The 19679-nt window shown below is 46.0% G+C and overlaps 1 protein-coding gene across 1 annotated transcript in view; it reads left to right on the top strand.

Annotated features, from left to right (window-relative positions):
• The window catches only part of MSI1 (musashi RNA binding protein 1), a 71072-nt gene that overhangs the window by 4638 nt on the left and 46755 nt on the right, over positions 1-19679 (top strand). The window lies entirely within an intron of this gene.

Here is a 19679-nt window from a genome sequence, read left to right as displayed (position 1 = left end):
CCTAGCACTTAGGGAGGCTGAGGCAGGAGGATCTCTTGAGGCCAGGAGTTCACAACCAGCCTGGGTAACATAGGGAGACCCTGTCTCTACAAAAAACATAAAAAATTAGCCAGGCATGGTGGTATGCACATCTAATCCCAGGTATTCAGGAGGCTTGAGCCTAGGAGTTGGAGGTTGCAGTAAGCCATCACGATGCCACTGCACTCCAGCTTGGGCAACAGAGTGAGACCCTGTCTGAAAACAAAACAAAACAAACACAAAAAACCAAAACCCCCCAAAAAACTTCTTGATCCTATTATTATTATCATCATTGTTATTATGATGAGATATTATTATGTCCTTTCTACAGATTGGGAAACTGAGGCTCAGAGAGGGGAAATGATGGCTTCAAGTAAAGAGGCAGGCAAGGCATTCAACTGGGGCAAAAACTTAAATTTACTAAATTCTAAGTACCCAACTACCCCCAAGGTATATGTTAGCAAAGGGATTGGAATTAAAACACTAAACCCTTATCCTGTGTGGAGGAGATGCTTTGGGGCAGGAGGAAGGAGGGAAGGAAGAAAGACTAAGAAAATGACTGTGTCTGGTTCATCTCCGGATCCTGGAACAATATTTTGTGCTTGGTTGAAGAAATGAGCAGAAATGAGCAGTGAATGAATGAATGAATGAATGAATGAATGAATGGATGGATGAAATGAGAAACTTGGAGCAAGGCCTCCTTTCTCTCTGGACTCAACTTTCCCATATTTAAGTTGTTGGCAGCTAAGGTTCTCATCGTTAAGAGAATGGACAGACATACACAATTGTGTCCTCTACTTCCAGATGTTCGTAGACCACCCTCCTTGCTGGTCTACCAGAATCACCTCTATGCTGGGAGGCTGAGGCAGGCAGATTGCTCAAGGTCAGGAGTTCGAAACCAGCCTGAGCAAGAGGAAGACCCTATCTCTACTATAAATAGAAATAAATTAATTGGCCAACTATATATATAGAAAAAATTAGCTGGGCATGGTGGCGCATGCCTGTAGTCCCAGCTACTCGGGAGGCTGAGGCAGTAGGATAGCTGAGCCCAGGAGATTGAGGTTGCTGTGAGCCAGGCTGACGCCACGGTACTCACTCTAGCCTGGGCAACAAAGTGAGACTCTGCCTCAAAAAAAAAAAAATCAATAAATAATTGAGAACTGCACAATCCCTCCCTTTTTTAACTAAAAAAAAAATCTTGGCTGGGCATGGTGGCTCACGCCTGTAATCCTAGCACTCTGGGAGGCCAAGGCGGGCGGATTGCTCAAGGTCAGGAGTTCAAAACCAGCCTGAGCAAGAGGGAGACCCGTCTCTACTATAAATAGAAAGAAATTAATTGGTCACCTAATATATATAGAAAAAATTAGCCGGGCATGGTGGCGCATGCCTGTAGTCCCAGCTACTCGGGAGGCTGAGGCAGGAGGATCGCTTGAGCCCAGGAGTTTGAGGTTGCTGTGAGATAGGCTGACGCCATAGCACTCACTCTAGCCTGGGCAACAAAGCGAGACTCTGTCTCAAAATAAATAAATAAATAAAGTTGATGTAAGGCCGGGCTCAGTGGCTCATGCTTGCAATCCAAGTACTTTGGGAAGCTGAGATAGGAGGATCACTTGAGTTCAGGAGTTTGGAACTAGCCTGAGCAAGAGGAGATCTTGTCTCTACAAAAAATAGAAAAATAGCCAGGCATCGTGGCAAGCTCCTGTAGTCCCAGCTCCTTGGGAGGCTGAGGCAGGAGGATCCCTTGAGCCCAGGAGTTTGAGGTTGCAGTGAGCTATGATGATGCTATTGCACTCTAGCCCTGGCAACAGAGCGAGACCCTGTCTAAGAAAAAAAGTTGATGTAGAACTAAAGGTCCTAGTTGGGTAGGTTTTTAGAATTCCAGCTCCATCCCCACCCAATATGAAGTCTCTAGTTGTCTAGGCCACACCTAACCTGGTTACCTTTGTTTCCCCCAGTGACTTATGACGAAAATTTGATTTTTGCCCGTACTCTATGTCCAATGTGGGGCATCTGAGCTTTGCTCTATATTTCTTTTCTTTTTAGTAAGCTTTATTTTTTGCAGCAGTTTTAGGTTCACAGCAACGTTCAGCAGAAGGTCCAGAGATTTCCCATATACCCCCTGCCCACACCCATGCATGGCCTCCCCTCATCAACACCTCCCAGAGTGGTGCATTTGTTTCCAGTGATGGGCCTACTGACACCGCAGTGTCACCCAAAGGCCAGTTTCCATTAGGGTTCACTCTTGGTGTCCTACGTCCTATGGGTTTGGACATGTGTAATGACACGTACCGACTAACTTTTTAGCATCTTTCCAAAGCATTCAGCTTCATTCATAGAAACATCAGTTTTCTTTTCCAATCATATTTCACCAGTTTGTCTTCTCTAATAACATGATTTACTTACAAGCATAACTGACTGGGGAACCAGTCCAGATGACCCTTGGTACAAACAAGTTCTGTCTTAAGTCAGCAGGAGGAGTTAGCGGCTGGTCACACTAGAAATGAACCCATCAGCTGTTGTGGGATTCACATCATTCTGGATTTTTTACAGCACGCAAGGCAAGCCTTGGTTAGTCTAATGAGGCCTCTCCAGTGAATTCTTAATCCAGTGAGTTGGTTAATTCAGAAAGCTTCAACTATTAATATATAACCACGTGTGACAAAAAGCCACCTCTCTGGGTAATTGGAATGACCAGGGCTGATTCTGTCCTTCTTCCTCTTCACTTATATTTTTCAGTTATTTTTTGCACTTTTAAAGTGGATGAAAGTTAGGTGAGTTTTTTTTAAGACTTAATTAAGAGTATAAGGTCATATATGCCAAGTGCTAAATGAACTATACTAGGCTTCAGATTCCTTGAATTGAGCCTATTGTAATAGACTGGACGTGACATAACATGCCTAATTGGCATAATGACGGGAGAAATCTGGATATTAGGCAGTGGTTCTCAAAGGACCAGGACCAGCAGCGGCAACATCACTTGCTGGAAATATAAATTCTTGGGCTCCACCCCAGGCCCGTTGCATCAGACACTTTGGGGGTGGGGCCCAGCGATCTGTGTTGGAACAAGCCCTCCGGAGGATTCCGGTGTTCCCTCAAGATAACAGAGGATTCATCTCCCGGGCTTACCGCTTAGAAGCTGTGTGATGTCAGACAAATCACTGCACCTCTCTGAACCCGTTTCCTCTTTGGAAAATAAGAATAATAAACCAAAGTGATTTTGAAGATTAAATGAGATGATATGTGTAGGCACAGTGCCTGACACAGCACAACAGATGCTCACTAAATGTTAGGACTGGTTAATATTATTAGGGGCTGGGCGTGGTGGCTCATACCTGTAATCCTAGCACTCTGGGAGGCTGAGGTGGGAGGATCCTTTGAGCTCAGGAGTTTGAGACCAGCTCAAGCAAGAGCAAGATCCCGTCTCTATTAAAAATAGAAAGAAGGCCGGGCGCTGTGGCTCACGCCTGTAATCCTAGCTCTTGGGAGGCCGAGGCGGGCAGATTGCTCAAGGTCAGGAGTTCGAAACCAGCCTGAGCAAGAGCAAGACCCCGTCTCTACTATAAATAGAAAGAAATTAATTGGCCAACTGATATATATATAAAAAATTAGCCGGGCATGGTGGCGCATGCCTGTAGTCCCAGCTACCCGGGAGGCTGAGGCAGAAGGATCACTCGAGCCCAGGAGTTTGAGGTTGCTGTGAGCTAGGCTGACGCCACGGCACTCACTCTAGCCTGGGCAACAAAGCGAGACTCTGTCTCAAAAAAAAAAAAAAAAAAAAAAAAAATAGAAAGAAATTGGCCAACTAATATATATAGAAAAAATTAGCCGGGCATGGCGGCACATGCCTGTAGTCCCAGCTACTCGGGAGGCTGAGGCAGGAGGATTGCTTGAGCCCAGGAGTTTGAGGTTGCTGTGAGCTAGGCTGATGCCATGGCTCTCACTCTAGCCTGGGCAACAAAGCGAGACTCTGTCTCAAAAAATATATATGTCATTAGGAACTTATAAGTGGTAGCTCTAATTAGGACGAGAAACACTTGGGAGAAAAGGGAAAAGATGTCGGGGGGTTTAAAATATTTCTGAGCAGGCACTTTGACCTCCTTATGTTCCTTCGCTGTCCTAGTAAACATGCTGAAGTAGCAGTAGGTATAATTATATTTCCTGCCCACTTCGCGGATGTGAAGACTAAGGGTTGGTGAGGCTACATGGTGGCTAAGAAGTAGCAGAGCTGGGAACTGGCCACATCTGTGCCCCAGCCTCGAACAGATGCAGACAGTTTGCCCATTCCCGGTGCCTCCCGCTCACCGCCATCTGCCTTCTGATTGTTGTCTTGCAGCTCTACAAGTCAGGCCTTTCAACTCACCTCCGTTGCACAGGGGTTTTCTGCTTCTCTCCCTGACCCATTTCTGATGCCTGGGACCCTTGCCCAGCCCCAGCCAACACCAGCATGATTCAGTTTTGGACCTGAGGCCAGAATTCATAAATGCATTAATTCATTACCGTATCAGAAATTCCACCTGCTGTGCGTCAGGTACGGGGGAACACAGAAATGAGCAAAACAGACATCGGCTCTACCTCAAGGGAACGCGAATAATCAGGCGGCGGAGACACAGATCCAGACAAATATTGTACAGTGTGATCCATGCAGGGATGGGAACGCAGCCTGGCTCTGTGAGAGCCCGGAAGAGTCCCCTGATCCACTCTGGGAGTAGGAAGAGATCCAGGAAGGCTTCCTGGAGGAAGTGATCTTTAAGCTGATTGGGAGGTAGCTTGCCTTAGTGTTTCATCGATTTCTCATTCTATAGATGGAGAAATGAGTCCAGAGAGAATTATTTAGCCCACTTATTCATTTAAACAAGCAAACATTTCCCTACTATCTGCATTCCCCAGTATTAGGGGGAATGTAGCCTGAGGATACAGAGGTAACTAAGGTAAGAGCCTCACTAAAGAGTCCCCAAGCATCCAGGGGACCTCACCACCCACTGCTCATGGCATCTTTGGTTTTTGTACGTATTTTATTTTACCTTTGTAAAAGTCAGGATTATTGCAGTCTACTTTACATAGAGTAAAACTGTCCCTTTTTAGTATATACGAGTTTGACAAATGCATATAGTCCCATAACCCCTATCGTAACTGAGACGTAGAACATTGTTTGCATCTTATGATCACCCCATTTGGGGAGTCCAAGTTTCCTCCCTAATTCTCTGAGTTATCTTGGGCAACGCTTCCACTCTTTGAACCTCGGTTTCTTCATCCATAAAATGAGACAATAATGGCTCCCTTACATGGTTGCCGCGACACTGCCTGACACATGGTAAACACTCCATAAACACCAGCTTTAATTCACACTCCTTCTTCTTCCCTGTTCTAGCTCTTTCAAACTCTCCCTCTTCCTCAGGGTCTCTCTCTCTCTCTCTCTCTCTCTCTCTCTCTCTCTCTCTCACACACACACACACACACACACACACACACAAAGACATTTTTTTGAAGCCTCTTGTTTCTCAGAGAGGTTTTATTTATAGGCTGTGTCTCATTGTGAATGTGAAAAGGAGAAAGCCCAGGCCCTCCGTAGACCTTTCATGTGTAAATCAGCCCGGGCCTGGAGCACAGGGTCACCAGGAGGAGGATTTCACTCTTAATTACTCCTAGAGAAAGCAGGCGGGAGGGGCCCTCGCTGAGCCCTGCGCGGGGCCTGGCCCCGGGCCCCTCGCTCCCCAGGCTGGCCCTCCCGGGCCTGGGTCGGGCGGAGCTGGGGCCGCCTTTCCTAGGCCTGGCCTTGATTTCTGCTGAACCTGGGCCAAGGCCGAGGCGCAGGTGCCTCCGGGGAGCAGGGCCCCAAGTAGGTTTCTTTGAGGGCGAGTTGTTTGGACATGGAAAGAGGGCAAACAGCTTGGCAGAGTGGGAGGTAGCAAGGATGACCTGCTAAAGTGCCAGGGAAGGCGGGGGTAATTAAAAAAAAATTTTTTTTTAAAGTCTTTTATTCATTCTTTTTTTTTTTTTGATGTCAAAATAACATGCTCTAGAAAAAAGTATGGAAAGATTCCCATCAGGCCTTTAACATTGTTTACCTCAGGGGGTGAATTTGGAGGTGAGGAGAGGGACATTATGAACATTGTCTTTTTTTTTTTTTTTTTTTTACTTTTTTTTTTTTTTAGAGACAGTGTCTCACTCTGTCACCTAGGCTGGAGTGCAGTGACAGGATCATAGCTCACTGCAGCCTCAAACTCCTGGGCTCAAGTGATCCTCCCACCTTAGCCTCCCAAAGTGCTGGAATTACAGGTGTGAGCCACCACCCCGCCAACATTTTCTTTCTACATTTTTTAACTTTTTACTTATTACAGTGACTGTGTTGCTTTTTGTAATTTTTTGCAAAAGGGTAATTTTTCATAACATCCATGGTATTGTTCATATTCAGCATAAGACACTGACAAAATAAAGCATAAAAACCGCCCGCGGCCCCACCCAACAAAATTACTTTTAATATTTAGGTATATGGGCTTTGATGATTTCTTTTGTTTTCTAGAACGAATGATTTTCATTTTTATTTTTCTCTGTTTATTTTGCATGCTTATAGCGTACAAACACTTTCAGTACAACTTACCATACTGAAGTTTTCTTCCATTCATCTTTTCTCTTCCTGTGTTTCATACACAGTTGTCCCTCAGCATCCTGGGGGACTGGTTCCAAAACCTCCCTGGGATCACAAAATCCCTAGATGCTCGAGTCCCTGACATCAAATGGTGAAATATTTGCATAGAACCTATATACATCCTCCCACGTGCTTTATTTATTTATTTATTTATTGAGACAGCGTCTCACTCTGTTGCCCTGGCTAGAGTACCCTGGCGTCAGCCTAGCTCACAGCAACCTCCAACTCCTGGGCTCAAGCGATCCTCCTGCCTCAGCCTCCCATGTAGCTGGAACTACAGGCATGCGTTAGCATGCCCGGCTAATTTTTTCTATATATTTTTAGTTGTATGGCTAATTTCTTTCTATTTATAATAGAGACAGGGTCTTGCTCTTGCTCAGGCTGGTTTCCAACTCCTGACCTTGAGCGATCCACCCACCTCGGCCTCCCAGAGTACTAGGATTACAGGAGTGAGCCACCTATCCCCGCCCCTCCCACATACTTTATTTATTTATTTATTTATTTTTTTTTTTGAGACAGAGTCTCCCTTTGTTGCCCAGGCTAGAGTGAGTGCCATGGCGTCAGCCTAGCTCACAGCAACCTCAAACTCCTGGGCTCAAGCGATCCTGCTGCCTCAGCCTCCCGAGTAGCTGGGACTACAGGCATGCGCCACCATGCCCGGCTAATTTTTTCTATATATATTAGTTGGCCAATTAATTTCTTTCTATTTATAGCAGAGACGGGGGTCTCACTCTTGCTCAGGCTGGTTTCGAACTCCTGAGCTTGAGCAATCCTTCCACCTCAGCCTCCCAGAGTGCTAGGATTACAGGGGTGAGCCACTGCGCCCGGCCCCTCCCACATACTTTAAATCATCTCTAGATTACATATAATACATAATACAATGTAAATTCAGTTGTTATACTGAATTGTTTAAGAAATAACGACAAGAAAAAAACCTGTACGTGTTCAGTACAGAAGCAACTTTTTCCCAAATATTTTCCATCTGAGGTCAGTTGAATCTATGGTGCAGAACTCACGGATATGGGGGGGAGCAACTGCATATATTTATGATACTGGACAGCAATAGCTTGAAACATAAAATACACAAACCCTTGGGTCCCAGGAATTCCACATCTAAAAATCTATTCTACAGATAGATTCCTGTGAGTAGGAATAGGTAAATAGTGGAAATGAATTTGTTCATTGTGACAATGTTTATAAAAGTAAAAACTAGCAACAACCTTCATGGTCACTAGTAGGGGATGAATGAAATAAATTATCATGTAACTTTAAAGTGAAATGTTTTATAATCATTATAAGAGTATATCATACATGCAAAGATACCCAAAAATCGATACTATACTGCATAACAAAGCAAGTTCCAAAATGATTCATACTGTGTGATTCCATATCTATATTTTAATTGAATAATCATATCTAAGTTTATATGCACAGGAGATTTCAGGAAGAACACACATGACACTGGTCTCCGTTACATTTAGGGAAAGAGACTAAGTGTGTGAAAAATAGCCAAGAACTTTTATTTTTGTACCTTATATACCTTTGTGTACTGATGAAATTTTTCTTTCAATGTGAGCATATGTTTTCTTTGTCATTTTTAAGAACTAGCTAATAAAAATGTGGTTTAGCTATATATAATTCTAATATATATTCAATAAAGGAAATGCAATGTTCATCAAATAAACACAACATTCATTAAAGAAATACAGTGCTGATTAAAGAAAATATAATCCCCGATACCTTTCAAAGACAACCACTGTTTACATTTTGGTTTATTTCCTTCTAGTTTTAACTCTAAATATATTTTTTAACTTGAAAAAATATACAAATAAAAAATATACACAAACGGCACGTTTGTCAAAAAGTTAAAAAATAAATACCACTCAAACACTACTATTCAGAAATAACCACTGTTTACATTTTCGTGTGTAAACTGAATCCTTCTCTGCAGAGTTTTCTTTAGGGAGTTGAGTTTGGTCTTTTTACATCATTCCTTCTATATAATTTGTATTTTGCTTTTATTCATTCAATATTCCTATATGTTTTTCCATGTCTTTATAAACAATTTGCAAATATAATTTCAATAGTTATAAAATATCCCAGCAATAAACAATCCTTTACTTAAACATTTCCCTGTTAATGAACCTCTAAGTTGTTTCCAAGTTTTTAAGATTATAAACAACTCAGATGAACATTTTATACTTATATATTTTTTTCTCTGTATCAAATAATGTCCTTATATCTCAGCAGTGGAGTTATTGGGCTAAAGGATCCATTTTCCAGGATCTTGAAAAACACTGCCAAATTATTTCTCAAAAGTGTTAATGTTTCTTGCCTGGGCACAGTGGCTCATTCCAGTAAGCCCAGCACTTTGGGAGGCTGAAGCAGGAGGATTGCTTGAGCCCAGGAATTTGAGTTTGCAGTGAGCTATGATGATGCCACTGCACTCCAGCCTGAGCAACAGAGTGAGGACTGCTTGAGACCAGAAATTTGAGACCAGCCTGGGCAACATAGCAAGATCCTCAACTCTACAAAAAATACAAAAATCAGCCAGGCATGGTGGTGCTTGCCTGTAGTCATAGGCTGAGGCAGGAGGATCGCTTGATCCCAGCAGTTTAAGGTTGCAGCAAACTCTGATGACGCCACTGCATTCCAGTCTGGGCAACAGAGTGAGATCCTGTCTCAAGGAAAAAAAAAGTGTTATGCTTCTTTATATCTCTGCACACAGTATGTGAGATGTCCTGTCCATTTCGCTGTGTGTGACGGGCACAAGCATTCTGGAAGGGGAGGAAGAATGGGAGGAGGAGGAGTTCAGCTTAACAAAATTAGGTGGGGACACCTGGAATTTAAATATACCTCTCTGCCTGTCTGCTGCTAGCTCTGCCCTTTCCTTCCTCCTCTAACATTACAACAATCACCACCAATTACTGAGTATTTACTTTGTGCCTGGCACTGTGCTTTACACTTCACATGTACAATCTCGTTTATTTCTCACAAAAACTCTACGAGGTTGGGGAATCTTAGCATCCCCACTTTATGGATGAGAAAACTGAGGCTTAGAGAGCTACGCGTCTTTCCTAAGGTCATGTAGCTGGTAAGTGGTCAGCTGGGGTTAGAACCAGGCAATCCGACTTCCTTTGCATGACTTGGCATGATCAAACTCTCCTTTTACTGGTAGAAAAAGTGAGTCCTGGAAAAGGGATGTAACTTGCCTAATGTCAGGGGAAAAGCCCAGCCCAGATCACTGGACTTTTTCCACTACACTCCTTTGTCTGGTTGCACGGTGCTGATCTTGGGAGTCGGGACTGTAAGAACTCCAAAACACTGCCTTGGAAAATCTTCCCGTGGGGCTTTTGGGTTGCAACAAGACTCTGAGCCTCTCAGAACCATAGCACCAGCTTTGCGTCTCCCCTCCAGGGCTGGGTGCTGCCTGTCCGTCATAAAAAAAGGAAATAGCAGTTATGCACCCACATGCCCAGACAAGGAGGAAATCGGGCAACCCCAGCGCTTGTGTGTTCAGCCACGGCCATTCCATGGTAAAGACTAGGAAGCATGAATAGGAACAGAAAAGAGGTGAGAGAAGAGAATGAAAAATGCCCGAAGGAGGAGAGAATTCTGGAGAAAGGCTGCAAAAATAAGCAGAGGAGAGAAAACAGTGCCTGGAAGAAGGGAATTTGGAATTGCTTGGCCCCTGCAGGCGACAGAGGGCTAAAGGCCCTGCCCTGGCCCGAGTTCCCACTTCAAAGAATTGTGAGGTGTCTAGACTAGAGTTTCCAGCTGATACCTTTTACATAGGTGGCTTCAGCCGCACAGAGAGGGAGGCTCTCCCCGGGCCACAGAGATTCTGCCCTTGCCTCTGCGGTCTTGTTCAGTTACATTGGCCCATCATCTCTTGGCTGGAGGTCGCAGCCTCAGGAGGTGAAGATGTAGATCTGTCCTTCTTGCTAAGGCTAACCCCCTGCTCCCTGCAGGTGTGGATGTGGATTCAGATGCTCTTATGCCAAGAGGGACAGGCAATTAGCAGGATGGAAAGTTCCAGGAAGGCCAGGATACTAGGTATCCATCCATCCATCCATCTATCCATCTGTCCGTCCATCTGTTCTTCCATCCTTCTGTCCATTCATTGATTCATGGAGACCCATCATCCATGTTAACACTAACCACTAATCATGCTGGTTAAGACTATGAGTTCTGAAACCAACTCTCTGAGTTAGAATCCTGGCTCCACCACATGCAAACTGTGTGACCTTAAGCAAATTACCCAGCCTCTCTGGGCCTTAGTTTCCTTGTCTGTAAAGTGCAGATAACAATATTATATCATAGAGTTATTGTAAGCATGAAATGAGTTCATCCACTGAAAGTATTTAGAACTGGTTTGTGTCTATTGAGTAAATGCTCCTTAATGTTAGCATCACCGTTATTCTTCAAGGATGTGCAAAATGGAATCCTGAGGTTAGAACGAGGTACCGTGGAATACAGAGGCAAGAGCTAACTGCTTCCCAAGCCTGGGAAAGTTCCTGCTCCTTGATTTGCTATTTTCAGGGGTCCTTGTTTGGAGCCCAGAGATGAAAGGAGAGGATGCCCCCTCCACTGTGATATAGAGGGGTCCGGCCCTGATCCCCTTTTGGGCCCAGGCGTGCGTTTCCCTAGGTTGCTGACAGCTCGCAGCTGAGTCCCTCTTTGCACCAGCCCACACTGAAGGCGGCCATCACAGCGAGATCATGCCACCTTCCTAGTGCAACTCACATCCTTGGATTGTAGCTGGAAGTGTAAATACTCAGCCTCTCATCTCACTTCTAGACAACGTTGATGGCCTGTCTCAACTTCAGAACTCTATGGGGTCACTGAGGCCTCCAGTGACACCACATTACAGTTCCCTCTACCCTATCCTGCTTCCTTCCCTTCCTGGCCACAGATGTTGCTCCCAAGAGCACCTTCTAAAAAAATTCTGCCTCCCAATTTCCATCTGAGTCTGCTTCCCAGAGAAGTCGACCTGTTAACAGATAAAGGATACAGCACCACTTAAACGCTGTTTCCCATGTGCTGTGTGTGTTTTTATATATATATAACACTCCTGAAAACAACCCAAGGGAGTAGGTATTATTATTACTCCCATTTGCTATGGGGAAACTGAGGCACAGAAAGGTAAGAGGATTTAGCTGGGCATGGTGGCACATGCCTGTAGTCCCAGCTACTCAGGAGGCTGAGGCAGGAGGATCGCTTGAGCCCAGGAGTTCGAGTCCAGCCTGGGCAACATAGCAAGACCCCCGTCTCTGGGGACAAAAAAAGAAAGGTGAGAGGATTGCCCAAAGACACATAGCTGGGATTTGGCAGAACCAGGATTTAAGCCCAGCAGTCAAGAGCAGAGTGTGTGCACTGGACCACTACACCACTGCCCAGTGAGGTTCTGACCAAGTCCAGGGATTCCATGCAGGGTGGGTGAACATGTGAGTACGGGGGGGGGGGTTGCATGGATTTGTGGGGTCACACATATGTGCCTGTGTACTCGTGTGTTCACTGTGAGCCTTACTGCATGGTACATGCACATATTAGCCTGTGCTCTGCTGGCATGACAGCGACCGAGCAAGGCATGTGGGGATGTGTGCACACATGGATTCCCGGTCCAGGCTCCCACAGGACCTGTCTTCCTGGCTTCTCCTGCCCTGCTAGGACACAGGAGGCGCAGGTGTCGGGGGGGGGGGGCCGGGATTTGGATATTTGAAAGCCAATAGACTTGGACAATCAAGTTCTCGGTGGAGTAGAGTTGATATGTGGGCCAGGGAAGTCAGAAGACAATGAGGTTTTCCCCAGAAGGCAGCACCCCCAGCCTGTAGCCCTGTGTGGCCTCCAATGGGGTGGCTGACAGCTACTAGCAGAGTGGAGGCCATATAATTATGGCTAAGCGAAAGCTCGTGGGATCAAACTATTGGGTTCAAATCTCAGCTTTGCCTCTTAGCTGTGTGATCCCAGCAACTTACCCTCTCTGATCCTCTTCCTTCCCTGTAACGTGGGAGCATTATATTATAATATTAACAGTAACAACTTAAAAGTATTCGTTGTAAGGCGGAATCCACTTGAAATAATGGTGAACCACAGTAAGTACTCAGTAAATGTTAGTTTCGTTATTATTTCGAACCCATATCAGACAAGTAAAGGGCAGAGAAACATGCCAGAGGAAAGTGCTTTTGTCAGGTAGTTACATGACCCAACCTTGTGAAGCAGGTACCGTCATGCCCACTCCACAGATCAGGAAACTGAGGCTCAGCAAGATGAAGTAACTTGCCCCGGGTCACACAGCAAGTGAGTGACAAAACCAGCTTTCAAACGTTGGTCTGCCTCCAATTCCAGCACTCACCCTACCACCCTGCAGCTGCCTTGTGTGGCCTAGAAGCTTCTGGGTTGTGACAACTTGTCCCGTAAACTCTGTTCTGCACAGATATTTGCCGCCTACGTGTCTCCCTCTCGTGTTGCCTACTCGCAAGAGAATATGGAGGGATTTGCAGGTGGTCAGATTTTATGTAAAAAAAACAGACATTTCTCATTGTGCAGAAAGAAATGCGAGTGAGACAGCAAGCAGGGAGTTCTTAGAGGAAAATGGGAGGTTCAAAAGGCAATTAATGCTTCTGTCTGAAACTGTAAACAGATAGTTACTGGCCCTGACACCACCAGCATACAGACAAAAGGCAGACAGAAACAGTACACCACAAGGAAGCCAGGGATAGACTACGCCCAGGGTGGAAATTAAATGTTTTCCTGAAGCAGAAAGGAAAACCATGGTTAAAGCCAAGCTATGACTCCAAGCCTGTGACACCATGACAGTATAAGTTGAGTGAGCAAAGGCTCTTAATTTGTACCTAGGTGTTGTGAATCTTAAAGTCTTACTCAATATTCTCTCTTGACCTAAGTTTGTGAAACAAAAGTAATAATTAGAAGTGAGTCTTCAACTTATGCTGTCATTTCAATCGAAGATGGATGTGTATGTGTATATATATATATATATAGAGAGAGAGAGAGAGAAAGAGACAGAGAGGAAGACAGAGAGAGGGAGAGAGAGAGAGTGTGTACAACATTGGCACCTTTAGTCAGAAGTCTTGGTTGTAAGTGACAGAAAACTCAACTCAAACCGACTCAAACAAAAAATTAATAGTAATAATTATTACTAACTTATAACTGGATCAAGCAGTTCAAAGATTTCAGTGTTCTTGCCATGTCTTAGCTCTGCTTTCTTCTGTGGCTTCAATGTCAGACATTTTCCTTCCCAGGGTGACAAAATGGCTTTTCAGAAGCTCCATGCCTGCTTTTTTACCCCCAGTGGAAAAGAGTGCCTCTCTCCAGCAAAAATCTCAGAGTTCTCTCTAATTGGCTCTCACTGGGTCACATGCCCTTCTTCAGCCAATCCTGTGGCGAGGCAGGATCACAGGGCCAGCCCTGTAGCCAAGGGCAGGCAGATTAAGCTCCATCCAAGGTACAGGGCCTGATATTGAGGAGGGAGAGTTCCCCAGGGAAAACTGAGCTTCTGTTTCTGGAAGACACATGTTCACCATCTGGTAGTTCCTGACTCTCTGTTAACCAAGCTTAATGAGAGGCTGTCATCAGGAATAATAACAATTAATAATAATAATAATGGCAACACTTACTGAGCACTCACTATGTTGCCAGGCATTATGTTATGTGCTTTGTACACTCCATCATCTTTACTCCTCACAACAGCTCACGTTTATTTCTGATCTTCTTGCTTCATCAATGGGCAAACTGACACTTAGAGAGTTTAAAGAATTGGCCCAAGTTCATGAAGATAGTAAGGATGGAACCAGGCAGTGCTTTTCCGAATCCCGTGCTCTTAGCTTCCCCGGGAGCTCCGCTGAGAGCTGGTCTGTCTCCTAGAACTGCCGGCTTGGTGCCAAAGAGGAAGCCCTGCGCCTTCTAAAAAGGGCCAACTTGCGAGGTTAGTGGGTGTGGGGCGGCACACAGCAGCCGGATGCTCCTGATTCTCAGAGGCTTGTCCTGGAAGCTGCACCTGGACACTGAGAGGTCTGACAACCAGGGAAGTCCAATCCAAGGATGCTCGTGGACTCAAGAGCCTGGGCGCCTTGGTGCCCCTGCCTCCCCAGCCATCAGGAGTTGTGGGAAAATGGTGAGCCATGGAGAGATGTGCCGGCTCGAGTCCCTGTCCTTCCACTAACCAGCTGTGTGTGTCTTGAGTAAATTCCTTTGCTATTGCTGAACCTCAGTTTCTGCAACCGTCAGATGGGCATGCTAACACCTTCCTCAGAGGTGGATTTGTGAGGATTCTATTAAACATTGCAGGAAAAGTGACGTCACCTGCTCTGCAGCCAGCTAGTACTCCATGAGGCTAGAGCTTGCTCCTCTCCACCCCAGACTTAGCAAGGACAAGGCAAGGGGAGAAAGGAAAGTAACTTTCTTGTCTTTTCCCAGCTGGCCTGGTGGGCATTCCTCCCCCATCCCCCATCCAGCATCTACAGCTGCACAGAATGAGCACTGAATGGCAACCTCCTGGGTTCGAATCCCAGCTCGGCTGTCCTCTTCCTATCCTTGTGACCTTGGGTAAGTCCCTGTCACCTCCCTTAGCTGAGCATACCTCCCTCACCAGGTCTAATGAAAACCCCCTCTGTAAATGTGCCTGGCACATGGTTTGTTCTCTGGGTCTGGAACGGTGAGAGGGACAGAGCCGGGTGGGACAGGCTGCTGTGGGCAGGGCCTGAGACATTGTGGTCAGCAGAGGGGCCGGCTCCACTCCACTTCCCTTCTCCTGAATAATTCATGACAAACAAAATGACTGGGCCAGACCTGGGCCCTCCCTCCTCCTGCCAGGGAAGGGAGAAAAGTTTCTAATTACAGATCAGCCAGCCAGGCTCCCCCGGGCCCCTGGGCGCTGCACACAGGGGGTATTTATGGGAAGAGACCGGAGGGAGGGGTTCAGTCCCAGCCCCTCTCCAGAAGGAACTCAACTCCTTTTGAAATTGTAGCCTTGGCCTGCTAAGGGCTGGGGAGGGACTGGAGAAAGAAACTTAGAATAGGCAGGAAGAGAAAACCCCGCTGAGGGGTTAGAGAGAAGCAGCACCCAGAAACACACACAGGTCAGGGAGGGGACCTGGGGAAGTCCTGGCAAGTAGGACACACAGGCCGTCAGAGAAGAGATTTGCCCAAGTCCCACGGAAGTGTGGCAAAGCTGGGCTTCAAAAGGAAGATGTCCTGCAAAAATAGTTAGCTAGAAGGAATGAGAGCTAGTGTTCTATAGTACGGCTGGGTGATGGTAGTGAACAATTTGTTGTAGAGTTCAACGTTGCCAGAGGAGAGGAGCTGGAATGTTCTGTTTGGGGTGATGGACACCCCAATTGCCCTGGTTCAGTCATTACACATTGTATGCATGTATCAAAATACTGTAATGTGCACCCCCCAAATATGTACAATTATTATGTAGCCATTTAAAAAAAAGGAAGATGTCCTGACTCTGAACCCACAGCCTCTCTCTCAACTGCAGTATAGTTTCCTCATCTGTGAAATGGGGAGAAGTCCAGTACCTGCCTTACAGCGTCATTGGGGAGTTGATTGAGTTCATGTATGTAAAGGGCTTAAATATAGCTCCTGGCACATCAACTAAAAAAAATATATATATATATATATATTAGTAGTAGGAGAGTTGTTTCTCACGTTATGCTGCCTCCATGGAGCAGTCAGTAAAAGTAAAGGGGACAAGAAGAGAAGGTCCGGGGAGATTGTCAGAACAATGAGTTATGAGGCAGTTTACTACAGTGATTAGAAATAAAGACCCCATATGCAAAACTATAATATTTAATAATAATAAGGACGCCAGGACTAGGCTGCCTGGGTTCAAATCTCAACTCTGCCTCTTTTTTTTTCTTTTTTTTTGAGACAGAGTCTGGCTTTGTTGCCCAGGCTAGAGTGAGTGCCATGTCGTCAGCCTAGCTCACAGCAACCTCAAACTCCTGGGCTCAAGCAGTCCTACTGGGTAGCTCCCAGGTAGCTAGGACTACAGGCATGCGCCACCATGCCTGGCTAATTTTTTGTGTATATATATTTTGTATATATATATACTTTTTTTTTTGTATATATATATATTAGTTGGCCAATTAATTTCTTTCTATTTTTATAGTAGAGACAGAGTCTCGCTCTTGCTCAGGCTGGTTTCGAACTACTGACCTCGAGGAATCCGCCTGCCTCGGCCTCCCAGAGTGCTAGGATTACAGGCATGAACAACTCTGCCTCTTATTAGCTGTGTGATCTTGGGCAAGTTGCTGTACCTCTCTGACCCTCCTATTCACCATCTATAATAAATAGTAGCCATTGCAATTAGTGCAGAGTGGTGAACAAAATAGACAAGGTCCCTGTCCTCATGGAACTTGCCATCTAGCAGAAACGTTATATTAATCAAGAGCATTCATTTATTGCATGCCTACTGTGTGCAGGTCCCGTGCACTCTGCAAACATTCTCTCAACTAAATCTCGTAGAATCTACCCCCATTTTACAGATGAAGAGGCTGCAACTCGAAGTCAGGAGCAGAAACAGGATTTGAAACTAAGAGATCACTCAACAGCATGGATGAATTGCCAAATTAGCATGTTGAGGGAAAAAAGCCAGACACAAACAAGTACACATTGTATGATTTCATTTATATGAAATTCTAGAAAATGCAAACTAACCTATAGTGACAGAAAGCAGATCAGGAGTTGCCTGGGACAGGGGTGGGAGGAGCTTGGACTGCAAAGGGGCACAAGGAACTTATTTGGGAAGACAGAAATGTTTTACATCTGACAGTGATACTAGCTACATGGGTATATGCATCTGTCAATGCTCATCGAACTGGACACGTAAAATGGGTGCATTTTCTCACGCGTAAATTATACCTTAATGAATCTGATCTTTTTAAATGGGGGGCAGGGCTGTACAGCATACTCCAGAGCCCTGCAGCCCTTCTTATGTTATTTGAGTGTCTGATTTCAAGCTCATTTGTGGGCAGAAACTGTACCAGATTCATCTTCAGGTCTTCCTTTCACTTCCTACCCGCAGGGCCCAGCGAAATTCTTAAACCCAATAGTTCAGATCAACAAATAAACCTTGGGCACCTTCTTTGTGTTGGGTGCTGAGGTCACAGAGCAATCAGCGTAGTGGGAACACACAAGGAAATGGACAAATAGACACAGCACAGTGGGTGAATGTTCTGATGGGATAAGCAATTCATTACTGGGCCCCAGTGCCAAATCCTGCTCTGAGCCCAGAAGGAACTTGGGATGGGAAGATTCCAGGCTCTGGAATCTACTGCCTGAGTTCAAATCCCCACACCGAGGTTTGCTAGCCATGTGTGACTTTGGGTGACCAACTTGGCAGACCAAGCCTCAGTTTCCACCTCTGAAGAAACCATCACAGTAGCTGCAACCTAGAGGGCTGTCATGAGAGTTAAAGGAGACAAAATGTCAAAGGCTTAGCCCGGCAGGCCACGGTCAGCACCTCATAATTGTTAGCTGTTCCTAGCATGATTGAAGAGTAGGAGCCGGCACACAGGGGGGTGAGGGGTGGGGGGATGGGGGGGTGTCCCTACCCAACCTGAGCTGGGAGAGGGGTCAGGGGTGCTTTCCCAGAGAAGTGACACTGGGAGGAGGAACTGGCCAGTTTAAGTGGCCATGGGGGTAGGAGGGAGTGAGAACAGCTTGGAGCAAACACTCAATAAATATTTGCTCAATAAAAAAAAAAAAGAGACTGTGCAAGGCCTGCCTGTAACCAGGGGGACAGAGAAGGCCTGCCAGGCAGACTGGGGGGTCCTCAGGAGGCCAGGGCTGGGTGGCTGGCCCTCCTGGCAGGCCCCAGATCTTCCTGGCCTGGCGGGACCCCACCCTGTGCCCTGCCCACTTCCCCTGATAGGTTCTGGACGTCCCCCAGACCTGAGGCCTGGAGCCCACGGGAGCGGGGACGGTGGGGAGGGCTGGCGGGGGGACGGGGGTCCTCGCGGGCTTTCTCCCCCCAGTGAGAAAGGGCCAAGTCCCTGCGAGGTGCCTCCCGCGCCCCCGTTGTCCGAGCCACAAAGGCCTGGGATCAATGGAAAGCAGGAGCGGGCGAGGGGCCTCCTCTTTGTGCGGCTGTCTCAGGCCTGTTTGCGCCGCCGTCTCCGCGCCCCCATTGATCAGGCATGTGGAAAGATTCCGCCTCCCGGGCTCCCTTTGTGGCCGCGTTGCCAGGCTGCGCCCGGCGTGACTGCACCGGGCAGGGCGCTCCCGCCTGCGGTGGGCACCGGGCTGCGAGACGGGGCGGGGTCCCGGGAGGGCAGGGTTGCCAGATTCAGCAAAACACAGGACTGCCCAGTGACATTTGAATTTCTGATACAAAACAAATAAAAGAAAAAAAAATTAAGTATAAGTATTCCCAAATATGGCACGGGACATACTTATACTGCAAAAGTATTTGTTGTTTAGCTGAAATTCAAACTTAACTAGGTGTCCTCTATTTTATCTGGCCCCCTACGAGAGGGAGAGGGAGAAACCGATTAAACTCCATGGCCTGGTACTTACCTTACCCTCAACTCCAGTCCTTGGAATTGTGTTTGTTTGCTTTTTGTTTTTTGGCCACACCTGCACAGCCCCTGAACTATTATTTGGATACTCTTTTTCTTTAAATAAATTTCTTTATTATTATTATTATATTTAAAAAAAATTTTTTTTACTTTCTTTTTTTCTTTGCGTCAGGCTTGTGTGCATGTCTTTAGATAAATTTCTTTTTAGAAACTTAACTTAGTAACGGTGATTTATTGATGCATACTTTCTATACATTAACTTGAACAAATATTAAACGTACCTCTTGCTCGATGCATTTACACCTATGGGGACGCCCATGTGACCATACCCACATCAAGATATAGAATATTCCCATCACTCCAGAAGCTTCCCTTGGATCCCTTGGCAGTAACCTCCCCGGGGGCAGCCACTATTCTGACTTCTGTCACCTGAGATTTGCTTCAGCTATTGTTGAACTTTTTATAGTCTG

The sequence above is a fragment of the Microcebus murinus genome, chromosome 22 (genome assembly GCF_040939455.1).
Source record: "Microcebus murinus isolate Inina chromosome 22, M.murinus_Inina_mat1.0, whole genome shotgun sequence".
NCBI lineage: Eukaryota > Metazoa > Chordata > Mammalia > Primates > Cheirogaleidae > Microcebus > Microcebus murinus.
Note: the sequence above shows the minus strand (reverse complement) of the source record. Positions and strands in the feature narration are given on the sequence as shown.